Below are 17,131 nucleotides of genomic sequence, written 5' to 3'. Positions count from 1 at the left end.
TCTTTGGACTGTGGGAGGAAACTGGAACACCCGGAGGAAAAATGCGCAGACAGGGGGAGAATGTGCAAACTCTACACAGACATTCACCCAAGGCTGGAATCAAACGTGGGTCCCTAGGGCTGTGAGGCAGTAGTGCTAACCACTGAGCCACCCCATTCTACCAGACCTGCTGAGTTTCTGCAGCCTTTTCAGTATTTTGCCTTTAGCAGATGTTGGGAATCTTTTCTGTAGCCTTTGTTGGATACTTAAAAAGGAATATAACATATTTACCTTATTTTTTCCTTTCATATTCTTTATTCTCTCACTTAATGCAGTCTTGCATCCCCGTTTTTACTTTTTTTTCCTGTTATGACTAATTTATCTTATTTTCATCTGCATGATTGCTCTCGTTCTTGTTCACACTTTAAAGCTACCAGCTGAAGTGACATACCAAGGTTCCAGGCACCCCCTTGCCCATAATGCAATGTTATCAGCTCATGAGTCCAGTAAGTTAAAGAAGAAAATACATAGTTTAAACTGAACGCTCTAGAACAAAGTCTAATCAACATTTATATAAATGATTTGGCTGTGATTTAGGAGGAATAGTTAGTACGTTTGCAGATGACACTCTAAAGTTAATGGTGTAGTTGACAGTGAGGAAGAGTATCTCAGAGTATAACGGGACCTTGATCAGATGGGCCAATGGGCCAAGGAGTGGCAGATAGAATTTAATTTACAAAAATGTGAGGAGTTACAGTTGATAAGGCAAATTAGGGCAGGATTTAGATGCATAACGGCAGGATCCTGGGGAGCATTGCTGAACAAAGAGACCTCGAGGTGCAGGGGCATAATTCCTTGAAGGTGGAGTCAGAGGTAGACAGGATAGTGAAGAAGGCATTTGGTATGCTTTCCTTTATTGGTCAGTTCATTGAGTACAGGAATTGGAATGTCATATTGCAGACTAACTGGACATTGGTTAGGATACTTTTGGAATACCGTGTACAGTTCTGGTCTCCCTGCTATATGAAAGATGTTATTAAACTTGAAAGGGTTCAGAAAAGACTTAAAAGGATGTTGCCAGGGTTGTAGGGTTTGAGATATAGGGAGAGGCTGAATAGGCTGGGGTTGTTTTCCCTGGAGCATTGGCGGCTGAAAGGTGACCTTATAGAAGTTGAGAAAATCATGAGGGGCATGGATTGGATAAATAGCCAACATCTTTTTCCCAGGGTAGGGGAGCCCAAAACTAAAGAGTATAAGGTGAGAGGGGAAAGATATAAAAGGGACCTAAGGGGCAACTTTGTCATGCAGAGAGTTGTACATGTATGGAATGAGCTGCCAGAGGATGTGTTGGAGATTGGTACAATTACAGAATTAAAAGGCATCTGGATGGGTACATGAATAGGAAAGATTTAGAGGGATAGGGACCAAATGCTGGCAAGTGGGACTAGATTAATTTAGGTTATCTGGTCAGTATGGACGAGTTAGACCAAAGAGTCTGTTTCCGTGCTGTGACTGTATGTGATCCTGCCAGAAAAATGAGTTGACATAACCCTGATTATGGCTGCTAGGAAATTCTCTTGACTGGAACAAAAAATCCTGCTCAGAAACATAGTGTAATTGGGCAGTGGAGACAGAAAACTTAATTGAAGGTGACAGCTTCAGTAGAATTCTGCAGTTACTGACATTGAATCAAAGTTGACAATCCTTGTACTGATTTATGTTTTAGACTTAGAAGAATTCCCAGATCTAATGATGAATGAGATAGGCAAAGTACAAGCATACATCCATTTTCAGTGGTTCGTTAGTCCTGGATTAGATTAGATTAGATTACTTTCAGTGTGGAAACAGGCCCTTCAGCCCAACAAGTCCACACCGACCCGCCGAAGCGCAATCCACCCAGACCCATTCCCCTACACCTAACACTACGGGCAATTTAGCATGACCTGCACATTTTTTTTGGACTGTGGGAGGAAACCGGAGCACCCGGAGGAAACCCACGCAGACACGGGGAGAATGTGCAAACTCCACACAGTCAGTCGCCTGAGGTAGGAATTGAACCCGGGTCTCTGGTGCTGTGAGGCAGCAGTGCTAACCACTGTGCCGCTGTTTGCTAGCCTGAAGACACAAACCAGAGATTGGCAATTAGTTATGCTGACCAGATGTCTCTGCCCCTCTTACCACCTGCCATTGATGTGTTTGAAGGATTTTCATGTTGATAACCAACTTGTTTCACATGTTAGAAAGGCATCTTGCATGATCAAGTTTGGAATGAGATTCGAACCCTGAACCTGTGGCTCTGAAGCAGGGTTGCTACCAATTGGGCCACCAGACCTACCCACTATGTTTTGCTACATTATTTGATTCGTGGGAATAAGCAGATGATGAGGGAATGGTCCAGCATTCAAGGAATCTAGGTGAGCAGAACCCACTCAGCATTTAATGGAAACTGGAGTGAAAATGCAGGCAAGAATTGAACATGCTATTTAGGTTCAAATTGGATGCGGTATTCTGATCTGCATCTGCGAGAACAGAAATGCACTTATTCATGGAATTTCCTCTTTTTGACCATGACGCACCAACTACAATATTGCTCAACCTGAATAACTATAGCAGTCAGACCATATATGGATCTTAACGATACATTTGAAGATAAGAAAAAGTTCTGAAGCCATCAACGCTCATCTGATTACAAAAGGCATATTTCGTTGAAAATAGCTGAAGATAATAATTATCTTCCATGATCAGCCACTTAACATCCTTCCATTGCTATCTAGCTGCAAAGTTGCTTTTTAACTCAGCATTGAGGTGACTTCCAAATAACACGGACAGTGCAACTAAGGAAGAACTACTTTTTCACAGAATCTTCATATCGTACAGTGTAGTAGGAATCCAGTTGGCTTATCAAGCTTGTGCTGACTCTTTAATAAATCAATCATGCTTTCTCTCACATCTCCCGCGCTTGTCCATAACTCTAGGAGTTCTTCATCATCCTCTCCAAATCTCTTTTAAAATTATTTTTGGAAATAGCTTGAAGTAGAGCCATGAGCTTTTCAGAAAGACCATTCCAAATCCTGACAACCTTCTAACGCATAAGATTTCTGCTCAGGTCTCCTCTAAACGTTTTTCTGCTGACTTTAAATCAGTGACCATTAATGTGTCAGCCTAGTGAGCATTGTATCACTCTTTACTTTGTCATAATATCATTATGAAAACCTCTAATGGATTTTACCATTGCTCATCTGAAACTAACAGCATCTTCTGGAGTCTGCACATTCTCAGTTGCATGCATAAACTTCAAATTTGTTGTAAGCGATTCCATACTTTTCCATTGTGGGTATGATTGAAGACTGCAATTTATTAGAAATCATTGAATTCATGAGAACTTGCCCATTCACATTCTTGTGCTGGTTTAAAGACTCTTGAAACTCTTAACTCAACTTTTATGAATGTTACCTGGGTTTTTACTGATATATTAAGTTCATGTCTACTATTGAACAGCCTCAGTGGTATTAGAATGCTACCATATTTATACATTCTTAAATCTCTCCATTATGATAAAATAAGACATGCAGTTTAAATCTTTTCAAAATGTGTTTTTTTATGTACTTGGCTTCTGCCTTAATCCTATGTATCTATCCCAACTACTTTCGCTGGGCCAAAATCTGGAACGTTCCTTCGAAACAGCATTTTCAGTATCCTTAACCCCAATGATTGTAACAAAAGGATTATAAAACCATAAGATGTAGGAACAAAAATAGGCTATTCAGCCCATCATACTTGCAAGGCATTCAATGAGAACATGGCCAATCTGGTAATTCCTCAACTCCACTCTGCTGCTAATTCCCCATAATTCTTGATTCCATCCTGCTTAAAAATATATTTATCTCAGAATTTTATACAGTCATAGAGATGGATAGCATGGAAACAGACCCTTCGGTCCAATCTGTCCATGCCGACCAGATATCCCAACCCAATCTAGTCCCACCTGCCAGTACTCAGCCCATATCCCTCCAAGCCCTTCCTTTTCATATACCCATACAAATGCCTCTTAAATGTTGCCAGCCTCCACCACTTCCTCTGGCAGCTCATTCCATACCTGTACCACTCTCTGGGTGAAAAAGTTGGCCCTTAGGTTTCTTTTATATCTTTCTCCTCTCACCCTAAACCTATGCCCTCTAGTTCAGGACTCCCTAACCCCAGGGAAAAGACTTTGCCTATTTACCCTATCCATGTCACTCATAATTTTGTAAACTCCTATAAGGTCACCCCTCAGCCTTCGATGTTCTAGGGAAAACAGTCCCAGCCTGTTCAGCTTCTCCCTATAGCTCAAATCCTCCAACCTTGGCAACATCCTTGTAAATATTTTCTGAATCCTTTCAAGTTTCGCAACATCTTCCAATAGTGGCCTAACCAATGTCCTGTACAGCCGCAACATGACCTCCCAACTCCTGTACTCAATACTCTGACCAATAAAGGAAAGCATACCAATTGCCTTCTTCACTATCCTATCTACCTGTGACTCCACTTTCAAGGAGCTATGAACCTGCACTCCAAGGTCTCTTTGTTCAGCAACACTCCCTAGGACCTTACCATTAAGTGTATAAGTTCTGCTAAGATTTTATATACTTAATGACCCAACCTCGACAGCCTTCAGTGGTAAAGAATTCCACAGATTTGTTACTGTCTGAGAGAAGAAGTTCCTCTTCATCTGTTTTAAATATGTAACTCCTTCTTCTGAGATTATGCCATTTGGTTTTAGACCCTCCCACAAGAGGAAACAGCATCTCCACATCTACCCTATCAAACCTCTCAGAATTGCCTACATATAAATAATGTCTCCCTATCCATTAATTTTGCTTTGTTACCATTTTCCCCCTTTGAGCTGATTTGCTGCTGTCATTTTATGCTTGTGCTCTCTATCCCTTCCTGCCCTGTGCTGGGTCTCATTGCCAAAACAGTTGTCCTGCAATGTGTTTTGTATATCCTTTTGTTCGTAAGCATACATATCCTCCCTCTCAAACCCTCCACATCCCTGCGTCCCTAATTAGTTTAAAGCTGTCTCCACACTCCTAGTTATTTGATTCACCAAGTCTCTGCAGCCAGCACAGCTCACCACTAGGGGAAGCAGAGACCTCACTCCCTCAATTGTTTTATTTGCCCTGTTCTATGCAACAGCAATGTAGCACTGCTCAATACAAATATCCACCTTTGGAAAGTCATGAGGATTATTTGTTGGAATGTTGAAAGCAGAAGAGCTCAAATGGCCCCAGTGCTTCTCTTTGATTTCATGTATGGGATATGAGTTTTGCAGAAAAGGTTGGCATTGTTACCCATCCCTGGCAGCTAATGAAGTGCTCCCATTGACACAGGACCTTAAACAAAACAGCCATGTACTTATCTGAAATTGTGTGGCTTCTACTGGAATATACTACTCACTCCATGACCTCACCTCCCACCTCCTCGTTGACTGCATCCTAATCAACTGCAATCTTGGTAACCAACTCAAGTGATGAGGCTCTGGATTTTATCCTTCCATGGATAATTTGGACAACCCTCAACTGCTTGAGGATAATTGAGGTGAGATGTGGTTATTTGCGCTACAAGAGGAACAGGTTTGCAGAGTCACAGAATTGTTATGGTGCAGAAGGAGGCTTTTTGGCCCATTGTGTCTGTACTAGTTCTCCAATGGGCATTGTCACATAGTGCCATTCTCCTGCCCTTTTCCTGGAACCCTGCACATTATTTCTATTCAAATAATCATCTAATGTCTTCTTGAATACTTTGATTGAGCCTGCCTCCATCATACTTGCTTCTTTTGAAAGCTGCTTTAAAACTGTACCCTCTCATTCTTGCTCCTTTAGCATGTGAAGACACTATCTTCCTGTATATTTTGTCCACACCTCTTGTGATTTTGCAATAGAGTCATAGAGTCATACAGCACGGAAACAGACCCTTCAGTCCAACTGTCCATTCCATACAGTTATCAGAATCTGACCTAGTTTCATTTGTTAGCATTTGGCCCATATCCCTCTAAACCCTTCATATTCATATATCCACCCAGTTGCCTTTTAAATGTTGTAGTTGTACCCACCTCCACCAGTTCCTCTGGCAGCTCATTCCACACACCCACGACCTTCTGCATGAAAAAGTTGCCCCTCAGACCATTTTAAAATCTGTCCCCTCTCACCTTAAAACTATGCCCTCTAGTTTTGGACTCTCCCACCATAAGAAAAAGACCTTGGCTATTCACTCTATCCATGCCCCTAATGATTTTATAAACCTCTGTAAGGTCACTCCTCAGCATCTGACACTCCAAGGAAAAAAGCCCCAGTACATTCAACCTCTCCCCATATCTCAAATCCTCCAGTCCCGTAATACCCTCGTAACTCTTTTCTGCACCCTTTCAACTTTAACAACATTCTTCCGATAGAAGGGCCACCAGAATTATACACAATTTTTGAAAAGTGGCCTCATCAAAGTCTTACACATCTGCAACATGATGTCTCACCTCTTATAATGTTCTGACCAATGAAGGAAAGCATGTCAAACACCTTCTTCACCACCCTGTCTACATGCGACTCCATTTTCAAGGAAATATGCACCTGCATCCCTACGTCTCTTTCTTCAGCAATACTCCCAAATGCCCTACCATTAACTGTGTGAGTTATACCCTGCTTTTTAACTTCTGTCAAATCTCCTCCTAGTCTTCTCCTACCAATTTCTCCAACCCATCACCATTGTGAAGATCTTCATCCCTGGAACCGTTCTTTTAAACTGCTGCTGCAATCTATGTAATTAAAATCTTTCCTGAAGTGTAACACCCAGAACTGTAAACAATACTCCAACTGAGGTAAAATGAGCATGACATACAAGTTCAGTATAACCTCTTTGCTCTTGTACCCCATGCCTCGATTAATAAAACTTGGGTACTGTATGCTTTATTATGTACTCTCTTCACATGTCTTGTCACCTTTAATGACATATGCACACCTATGCCCATGTCTCTCTGCTTTTGCAAATCCTTTAGTGAAGTATCCTTTATTTTGTATTGACCTTCCATTCCGTATCCTTGCATTTTTCTGCATAGTGAACTGTCATCTGCTCTCTACCTGTGTACTCCACTAACTTGTCAATGTCATTTTGAAGGTCAAAACTATCAGCTTAACAGTTTAAAATGTTACTAAGTTTTGCATCATTTACAAACTGGCCCCGTCATTAATATAAATCATGAAAAGCAAAGGCAGCCTTTGCAGACAGCGATCATAACTCCAATAGATTCAAGATTATCATAGAAAAGGACAAGCCAATTTTAATAAGATCAGATGTGATTTGGCCAGATTGGACTAGTAGCAGATATCTTTAGGTAAATTTGTATCAGGGCAGTGAGAGACATTCAAGAAGGAAACAAGATTTCTCAGGAGTTTTGCCTGCACCACTCTTAAAGGCAATGAATTCCAGATGCTCTAATTCCAGATTTTTCCTTGGATATCCACTAAAACACCTGCCTCTTTCCTGTATTCTGTGCTGCTCATCATTGACCTCTCCCTCCCCCACCCTCCCCAGCTCTAAGGCGAAAAGTATCTTCTTACCTACCCGAACTAGATCCCTCCTAATTTTAGGCAGCTCAATTATGTGCGCCCTCAATCCCCTCTGCTCCAAGGAAAACCATCCCAATCTATCCAATCTTTCTTTATACCTAAAACTCTCCAGCCCTGGCAACCTCTTGGTAAATTTCCTCCGCACCCTCTCCAGCGCAATCATACCCCTTCTGTGATGTGGATTCCAAAGCTGCACACAATAAAATATTTGTTAACATTCTTCTTTTCTTTTATTTATTACTGTGTTTGATCCATTGCTCACTTTGGAAATGATTGCTTTTACCTCCAAAGGAAAGAGATTAGCTTATACCTTAACTATCACTTCTCTAAATGCCTATCTATTTGGTTTTTCCAAGGATCAGGCAAGGTGAGGAACCTGAGACAGGAAGTCAGCCTCACCTCCTGGAGGCTCCTATGACAAGACATAGTTTTCACCTGAGAGGCAGGTGAGAAATGGATCCCAAAGCAAACAGTTGGAGACTGAGCTAAATTCATTGGAACTGATTGGATTTAGTTCTTGCTCTGCTACAGAGGAAAGAGTGAGATGTTTGGTGAGTCTCTGGTAAGTGGTTTTTATTCTTAAGTTTTAACATACTATATAAATTGACAGTAAGTTCATAAAACATATGAAAGGGAACATAAATAAGTGAATAACACCATTAACTAATTAAAAGTCTCAAGGATGGGAGGACAGGTGATGTGTCACAGCTGCAGCATATGGGAGCTCCTGGACCACTGATCCAGAACAAACACAGCTATAATAAGTATTTGGAGTTCAAGCAACTGCGGCACAGAGAGCTGGAGGCTATTCAGTCAAAGATACAATGACACATGGGAAATGTGGAAAGTTACCTGAATTTGTACCAGGAAGCAGTCACATCTCAAGATAAGGTCTTTTGTTTGGTCACATATCAGGGACAGCAAGTATTACTGTGGGTGAGGCAGGTAAGGGGATTCAGATAGTGGGGAACATTAACCTCTGCAATTGTCCAATAGGTTTGACAGTCCCCTTGGCTGTGTTGCCTATTCAATGCCAACTTTTGTGCAAGGCTGGAAAGGAACTTGTAGTGGAAGGGGGAGGATCCAGTGGTCATGGTGCAACTGGTACCAATGACATTGTAAAACTAGGAAATAGAGTTTGCAGAGAGGAGGTGGAGCTGAGCACTAAATTAAAAAAAAACTGAAGCTTCAAAGGTGATAATATCTTGGATAATTACTTGACCCAAATGCAAATGCCCATAATGCACATGAAACTAGAGGGGTGAACATGTGGCTTAAAGACTGGTATAAGAGAACTGGATTCTGGTTCATAGGTCACTGGCACCAGTTTTAGGGAAAGTGAGGGCCATACCTTTGGGATGATTTGCATCTGAAATGTGCAGGGACCAGGATTCCTGCGAACTGCATTATGAAAGAATTGGAGGGGTTTTAAACCAAATAGTTGGGGCAAGGGATAACATGTGGAAAGATGTGGGATATCAAAAAGCACAGTGAAAGCAAGAGAGAAAAATAATAATGTGGGAAATGAAGGTCACAGAATGGTTGGAAGGGACAGAGAAAAAGAAATCTAGGCATTCACCAACAATCAAAACCAAATAACAGATAACAAAAGAATTCTAAAGGCCTTGTATCTGAATGAATATTCCATTCTTAATAAAGTAAATCAATTGTTAGGGTGTACTGAAGTAAATAAATATGATCTAATAGCCATTCTGGAGATTTGGATTCAGAATGACTAGTATTGGGTTCTGACCATTGAGGAGGTATATGACATTGAAGAAGAATATGAAGCTAGGTAAAGGTAGAGGGGAATCACTATTAATTAAGAATGACATTTTGCAATATTTAGAAATTACCTTGGTTCATTGGGATGTAGGATTGATTTGGGTGGAGATGATGAAAATTAGGGTAAAAAGACATTTGCAGGCCTTCAAGCCACAATGTGAAGCAAATTTTATAAGAAGCAATATTGGGTGTTTGGGAATGGTAGTAATCATTAGTGATTTTAATTTACATATAATCTGGAAAATTTAGATGGGTAGTAATATCTCAACTGGAGTGTTCATAGAATCCTTTTGAGACAGTTTCTTAGAGCAGCATATTCTGGAACTGATCACGAAGCAGTTTATATTAGATTTGGTACGATGTACTGAGATGGCATTAATTAATGACCTCAGAATAAAGGCACCTTTAGGTAGCAGTGACCAGACTATGATTAAAATATACATACAATTTGAAGGGAGAAGATTGGGTCTAAGACTTGTATTTTAGGTCTAAATATGGACAACTATTTTGGCATAAAAACTGAACTAGCTCAGATGTACTGCACTTAAAAATGTGTTGCTGGAAAAGCGCAGCAGGTCTGGCAGCATCAAAGGAGAAGGAGAATCGACATTTCAGGCATAAGCTCACCCGAATCGTCGATTCTCCTTCTCCTTTGATGCTGCCTGACCTGCTGCGCTTTTCCAGCAACACATTTTTAAGCTCTGATCCCCAGCATCTGCAGTCCTCACTTTCTCCCAGATGTACTGCACACCAGCCTCGGAGATAGATCAATTGATGGGCAGTCGTAGACTTTTAAGGGAATATTTCAGAATGCACAGAAAAAGCATATGCCTTCTATAAAGATAAAAATACAAACAGAGATGAAATCCCGTTACACATCTCCCACCAGGATGGTCTCAGGGCTCTCTGCTTCTTCCTGAAGCAAAGGTCTGAACTCTCCCCATTCAACACCAGCCCCCTCTGCCTGGCCGAGCTCATCCTCACTCTGTACAACTTCTTTTTTAACTCCTTTCACTTCCTTCAAGTCAAAGGAGTTGCCTTGGGTACCTGCATGGGCAGCAGTTATGTCTCTTTGTGGGGTATGTGGAACATTCCTTATTCCAGTCCTATTCCGACTACCACCCACAACTCTTTCTCTGATACATTGATAATTTCATCGATGCTGCTTCCCTCTCTCATTCGGAATTGGAAAAGTTTATCAATTTGCTGCCAATTTCCACCTTGCTCTCACCTTCACCTGGTCCATCCCTGACTTCTCCCTTGTCTTCTTCGACATCATTGTTTCCATATCTGGGGATAGGGCTGGCCACCAATATCCACCATAAACCCACCAACTCCCACAGTTACCTCGACATATATCCTCACACCCTGCTTCCTGTAAAGTCTCTATTCCATCCTCCCACTTCCTCTGACTCCTTTGCACCCTGTTCTGGTGATGCCAACTTTGGCAAGGGAGCCTCCGCCATGTCCACTTTCTTCCTTATTCGAGAATTCCCCAGCACTGTTGTTGACAGGGTCCTCAGCCAAGTCTGACCCATCTCCCACACTTCAGCCCACACTCCCTCTCTTCCATCCTGTAAAAGTGATAGGGTCTCCTTACCACCACCCCACCAGCAGCTACATCCAGAAGATTATTAGCTGCCATTTCTGCCACCTCCAGCAGGATGCCACCACCAAAAATATATATTCCCCTCCCCTTCCCTCCCTTGTCCACCTTCTGCTGGGACCATGCCCTCTGGGACAGCCTGGTCCGCTCCTCCTGCACTCTCCACACCATCCACCACACCCACACCCCCTCCTCTCCTTACACACAGCGCCCCCCCCAAAGCCCCTTCCCCTGTAATCACAGAAGGTGTCACATCTGCCAGTTTACTTCCTCTCTCCTCAGTATCCAAGGGCCCAAACACAGATTCCAGGTGCTTTAACTGCACTTTACACAACCTAGTCAACTGCATTTGCTGCTCACTTTGTGATCTGCTCTACACTGAGGAAACAAAGCGTCGACTGGATGACCGCTTGGCAGAACACCTATGTTCTGTCCACAAAAAGAAAATACCCTTTGCTTCCAGTTGCCTGCTACTTTAACACATCACCTGTTTCCTGGCCAACATCTCTGTCTCAGGCTTGCTGCAGTGCTCCAGCGAAGCTCAGTGCAAGCTGGTAAAACAACACCTCATTTTATACTTAGGGACCCTGCAGCCCTCTGGACTCAATATCAAGTCCAACAATTTTAGGGCTTGAACTCTGTCATGTCTCAGCCACTACCACACGATTAGCACATGGTATGCTATTAAATATTATCTATTGTTAACCATTAATAGTCCCTATTAATCATCATTCATTCTTAGGCTAACGGTTATCCACTCCTTTGTTTGTCTGACTCTCTCTCTGGACTCTATCTCCATCTAGAGTATACTCCTTAACTTCTTCCCTTCTCCACCTACCCCCATCTTTTGCATAAATTTATTTTTTCCTAGCTACCACCAGTTCTGAAGTAGGGTCACTGGTCTCAAAACAAGAGGTGTAGTTAGTACGTTTGCAGATGACACCAAAATTGGAGGTGTAGCGGACAGCGAAGAAGGCTAGCTCAGATTACAACAGGATCTTGATCAGATGGGCCGATGGGCTGAGAAGTGGCAGATGGAGTTTAATTCAGATAAATGGGAGGTGCTGCATTTTGGGAAAGCAAATTTTTGCAGGACTTATACACTTAATGGTAAGGTCCTAGGGAGTGTTGCTGAACAAAGAGACCTTGGAGTGCAGGTGAGTGGAGTCGCAGGTAGATAGGATAGTGAAGAAGGCGTTTGGTATGCTTTCCTTTATTGGTCAGAGTATTGAGTACAGGAGTTAGGAGATCATGTTGCGGCTATACAGGACATTGGTTAGGCCACTGTTGGAATATTGTGTGCAATTCTGGTCTCCTTCCTATCGGAAAGATGTTGTGAAACTTGAAAGGGTTCAGAAAAGATTTACAAGGATGTTGCCAGGGTTGGAGGATTTGAGCTATAGGGGGAGGCTGAACAGGCTGGGGCTGTTTTTCCTGGAGCGTTGGAGGCTGAGGGGTGACCTTAAAGAGGTTGACAAAATTGAGGGGCATGGATAGGGTAAATAGGCAAAGTCTTTTCCCTGGAGTCGGGGACTCCTGAACTAGGGTGAGAGGGGAAAGATATAAAAGAGACCTAAGGAGCAACTTTTCACACAGAGAGTGGTACGTGTATGGAATGAGCTGCCAGAGGATGTGGTGGAGGCATTTGGATGGGTATGTGAATAGGAAGGGTTTGGAGGGATATGGGCCAGGTGCTGGCAAATGGGACTAGATTGGGTTGGGATATCTGGTCAGATGGGTTGGACCAAAGGGTCTGTTTCCATGCTGTACATCTCTATGGCTCTATGCTGCCGGACCTGCCAAGCTTTTCCAGCAGTTTTTCTTTCTGTTTCTGATTTCTGCCATATGTACTTTTTTTTTGGTTTTAAACATATTAAACCCTTCTGTTCATGAAGGGAGGGAGGCAGTAAACAGGAAACTAAGCTTCAGTTAGATTGACGTCTCTCTGGGGAAAGTGTTAGAATTGATCATTAAAAAGATTACAGCTGCGAGGTGAGAACATCTCAAGGTAATTGGGAAGTGTCAGTGTTGTCCTGTCAAAGGGAAATCACGTTTCATCAATTCTTTGGAGTGTGTTATGGATAAGGAGGAGCCTGTACTATTGGGAGAAGTTCCATATTTGGATTTCCCTAAGGTATTTGTTGCTAAATCAAAGGTTATTGCAGGAAATGAAAACTCATGATGCCAGGGATACCATATTAGCATGGATACCTAGCAGGAAATAATGAGTATGTCAAGGTAGGCCTTTGTCTGTTTGGCACAATATGATAAAATGAGTCTTGCAGGGATCTGTACTGGGGTCTTAACCTTTTACAATGAACACCTATGGTTTAGATGAGGAGACTGATGGCAAACAAGCAGAGCAGCTAAATTCACAGATAACACCATGATAAATAGGAAAGTAAGCTGTGAAGAAGACATTTGACAGATGGGAAATAACGTAAGAAAATGTGAACTTATTCACTTGTGAGTATCACTGGCTGGCCAGCATCTATTGCCTGCCCCTAACTGCTTGTGAGAAGGTGGTGATGAGCTGCCTTCCTGAACGGCTGCTATAGAATGTATTATAGAAATGCTTCAAGTTGTACAGAGTCTTGATGAAACTACGTATTGAATACCTTGAACAGTTTTGGTTTCCTTTCGTAAGGAAAGGTGTAAATGCTATTGAGATGGTTCAGCAGAGGTTTATTAGATCATATTAGGTTGTATTCTGTAAAAGGCTTGTGGGTCAATTGTTTTGAATTTAGGAGTTGCCCTTTTAGCAGTAACATGAGTAGAATGGTTTTCTCTCAGAGGGTTCGGCAGCTCTAGAACACTTAGCCTCAGATTAAATATTTATAAAGGCAGGGTTAATAGATTCTTCTGCTCCTTACTTTGAATCTCTGCCAACAAAGAGGAAAAACTCCTTCCCGTACCCTATGTCTCTGATAATTTTATACATGTATCACATATATTTCCAAGTCAGGATGGTGAGTGGCTTGGCGACAAATTTGCAGGTGTTATTGTTTCTATGTGTCTGTTACCCTTGTTCTTCTGGATGGAAGTGTTTGTGGCTTTGGAAGGTGCTGGCAAAGAAGCTTTGGTGAATTTCTGCTACTGAGCATTGGTGGTGGAGGAAGTGAAATATCACAAAATGCGCACAAAGCTCTATGGAATCTGGAGACTCTGGCTAAATTACATGAATTCTAGTCAGTAAGAACAGAAATTTAAACTGACTCTGAACTGATCTTCTAATGAGGTCTATAGCTTTGAAAGATTTTTTACCTCTTTGACTATTAACCCCGATATGTTAATTCTGTGTAGACCTTTGTTTCCAATTACCAAGCAGGTCTTAATGGCTTGTTTTCTGCCCTTACTCTGAAAAATGTAGATTTTCGACGAATCTACAGGTTAGATTTTGACCAGTAGTGAAGGACACAACTGCAGATATCAGTGATCAGCTGTAGAGCATCCTGAAAGGGAGTTATTGTGGCACAATGGTAATGTCCCTGCCAAGGAGCATGGGTTCAAGTCCCACCTGTTCCAAGGGTGTGTCTGAACACATTGATTAGATAATGGTTACTTTTTTCTCTAAAAGGGCAGGACAGCAATCAGAGATCATTTTACACATTGCTACCAACAACATAGGTTGAAAGAGGACTATGCAACAAGAATTTACAGAGCTAGGTAGCAGGAAACAGGCACTTGAGAGTTATAATTTCTGGATTATTCCCAGGGCCATGTGCTGGTGAGTATAGGAATAGGTGGATAGGACAGATGAATGAGGAGCAGAAAAGTTGGTACAGGAGAGAGAGCTTCAGATTCCTGCATCACTGGGTCTGTTTCTGGGGAAAGTGAGACTTGTATAAGACTGCGAGTTGAAGCAAAACAGGACTAACATCCTTGTGGTTGGTGGGGCTGTAAAATAATTTGTGGAATAGACTAAGATAGGGAGTGGTAGTGCAATACTGTGCAGAAAAATCAAATTCAGACACAGTGTGTGCAGTGAGATTAGGGCAAAATGATGCATGGTAAGGTTGAATAACATTTACTTTGATGCAAGAAGTTTTATGAGTAATATGAGTAAGTCAGATGAGTTGAAGGTGCTGAGTAACGCATGGGAGATGATCTCAATGTTATCCCAGTGACATATTTGCAAATGGGGCAGGACTAACAGCTCATTTTCTGGTTATGTATCCTTTAGGAGAGATAGGAGAGGGTTGTGTAAAAGTGGAGATGGTGTTAATCAAGAACTCAGTTACTGCATTTAGTAAAGATATTATCATAGAATCCCTACAGTACAGACAAAGGTCATTCAGCAGCACATCAAGTCTAGGCCAACCTTCCAAAGAGGATTCCATCCATACCCAGACCCTATTCCTGTAACCTCACATTTACCATGGCTTACCCACCTAGTCTGCACATCCTTCAACACCATTAGGTGACTTAATGTGGCCAATCCACCGAACCTGTACATCTTTGGACTATGGGAGGAAACTGTATCACCTGGCAGAAACCTACACAGACACAGGGTGAGTATGCAGGGTGAGTCATCCAAGGCTGGAATTGAACCTGGATGTCTAGTGCTGTAATGTAGCAATGTTGTGCACTGAGTCACCACAGCACCCCAATCACTTAATAGATTTCTCGATGAAAGCCATGTGTATATAAGTTGAAAATAAAAAACAGGCAATCACATTATTGGGATTGAACCATAGACCCTGAAACAGTGTCTATAGCTCTCAAGGGAGTTAGTAAATCTCAGAGTAGTAGGAATAAACCAGGGAACTTCAGGCCAGTGAGTCCAAAATCAAGGATATTTGTAATTACACTGAAGATGCTTCAGAGGAAATTCACCAGGATGTGGCCCACCTGGAGCACTTCAGCTATTGAGATCGGCTGGTGTTTACCTTGGAGTTGAGAAAGCTGAGGAGGGACCTGATCGTGGTTTTTAAAACTGTGAGGCACATAGACAGCGTAGATAGGAAGGAACTTTTCCCTTTTACTGGAAGGATCAGTAACCAGGGGACATAGTTTTAAGGGAAAGACCAGGAAGTTTAGCGAGGATTTAAGAAAAACCTTCTTCACCTGGAGGATGGTGGGTATCTGGAACTCACTGCCTGTAAGGGTGGTCAAGATGGAAACCATCACAGTGTTTAAGAGGTATTTACTTGTAATATTTGAAAAGCTATAGCATGCAGAACTTCAGGCCAAGTGTTGGAAATGGAATATCACTATATAATGCTTCATGACTGGCACTGGCGCGAAGCCAAAGGACCTCTTTCTGTGGTACGTATTCCAAGCCTCTATGAATCCTGATAAAAAAACATTTTGAGGTCTGTTTGTAGTTTTGTTGCGTCTCAATTTAAACCACAGAACATTTTAGGACGTCTGAAAATATCCTTTGGCATTTCCTTGAATGCTATCAATCTGGCACATACCCTAATCATTTGTGTTTTTCACTGAATTAAACTGGCTCCTTGACAGGGATTTGTCTGCTTACCAGCAAGTTATATTTTCAACACTCTCTGACTGACTGAAGAACAATGTCTTTGAGTCATGTATCATATACTTTAGCATGATTTAACATTGTTGACCATTTTTCTCCTGCACAATAACTTGCTTCTTGACTGTGCAAACACAGTCTCATTACTATGTTTCTTTCCACTTTTGTTCACCATGCAATGTTATTTGATTTGATGTATTATTGTCACTTTCCTAAGTACAGCGAAAGTTACGTTTTGCATGCAGATCATGTCATAAATTCAAAATGATATGACAATTATTTGCTCATCAGGGATTGATTAATTCTGCAGATCAGTTTATTTAATACAGTAAAACATACTATAAGCTATGAAGCAGATAATACAGCAAATAGACTGATGTCCAGTGTGTGCAGCTTGTAGAGACACACAGTGTAGTAACTGCAAGAATCACAACAAGAATGCATACACCATGTATCTTCAAAGTAAGATATACATACAACAATTACGACAGGTGACCAAAAGACTAATCAAAGAGGTAGATTTTAAGAAGTGCCTTCAAGGAGACAAGGGTAGGAAAGAGATTTAGGATGAATTATAGAGCTTAAGGTTTAGGTAACTAAAGGCATAGTAACTGTTGGAGGAATGGGTAAAGTAAGGGATGTGCAAAAGACTAGAATTAGATGATCACAGATTTAGTT

Source organism: Chiloscyllium plagiosum, unplaced genomic scaffold (genome assembly GCF_037043375.1).
Source record: "Chiloscyllium plagiosum isolate Xiang-an unplaced genomic scaffold, Cpla_swu_hap1 HiC_scaffold_16, whole genome shotgun sequence".
NCBI lineage: Eukaryota > Metazoa > Chordata > Chondrichthyes > Orectolobiformes > Hemiscylliidae > Chiloscyllium > Chiloscyllium plagiosum.
Note: the sequence above shows the minus strand (reverse complement) of the source record.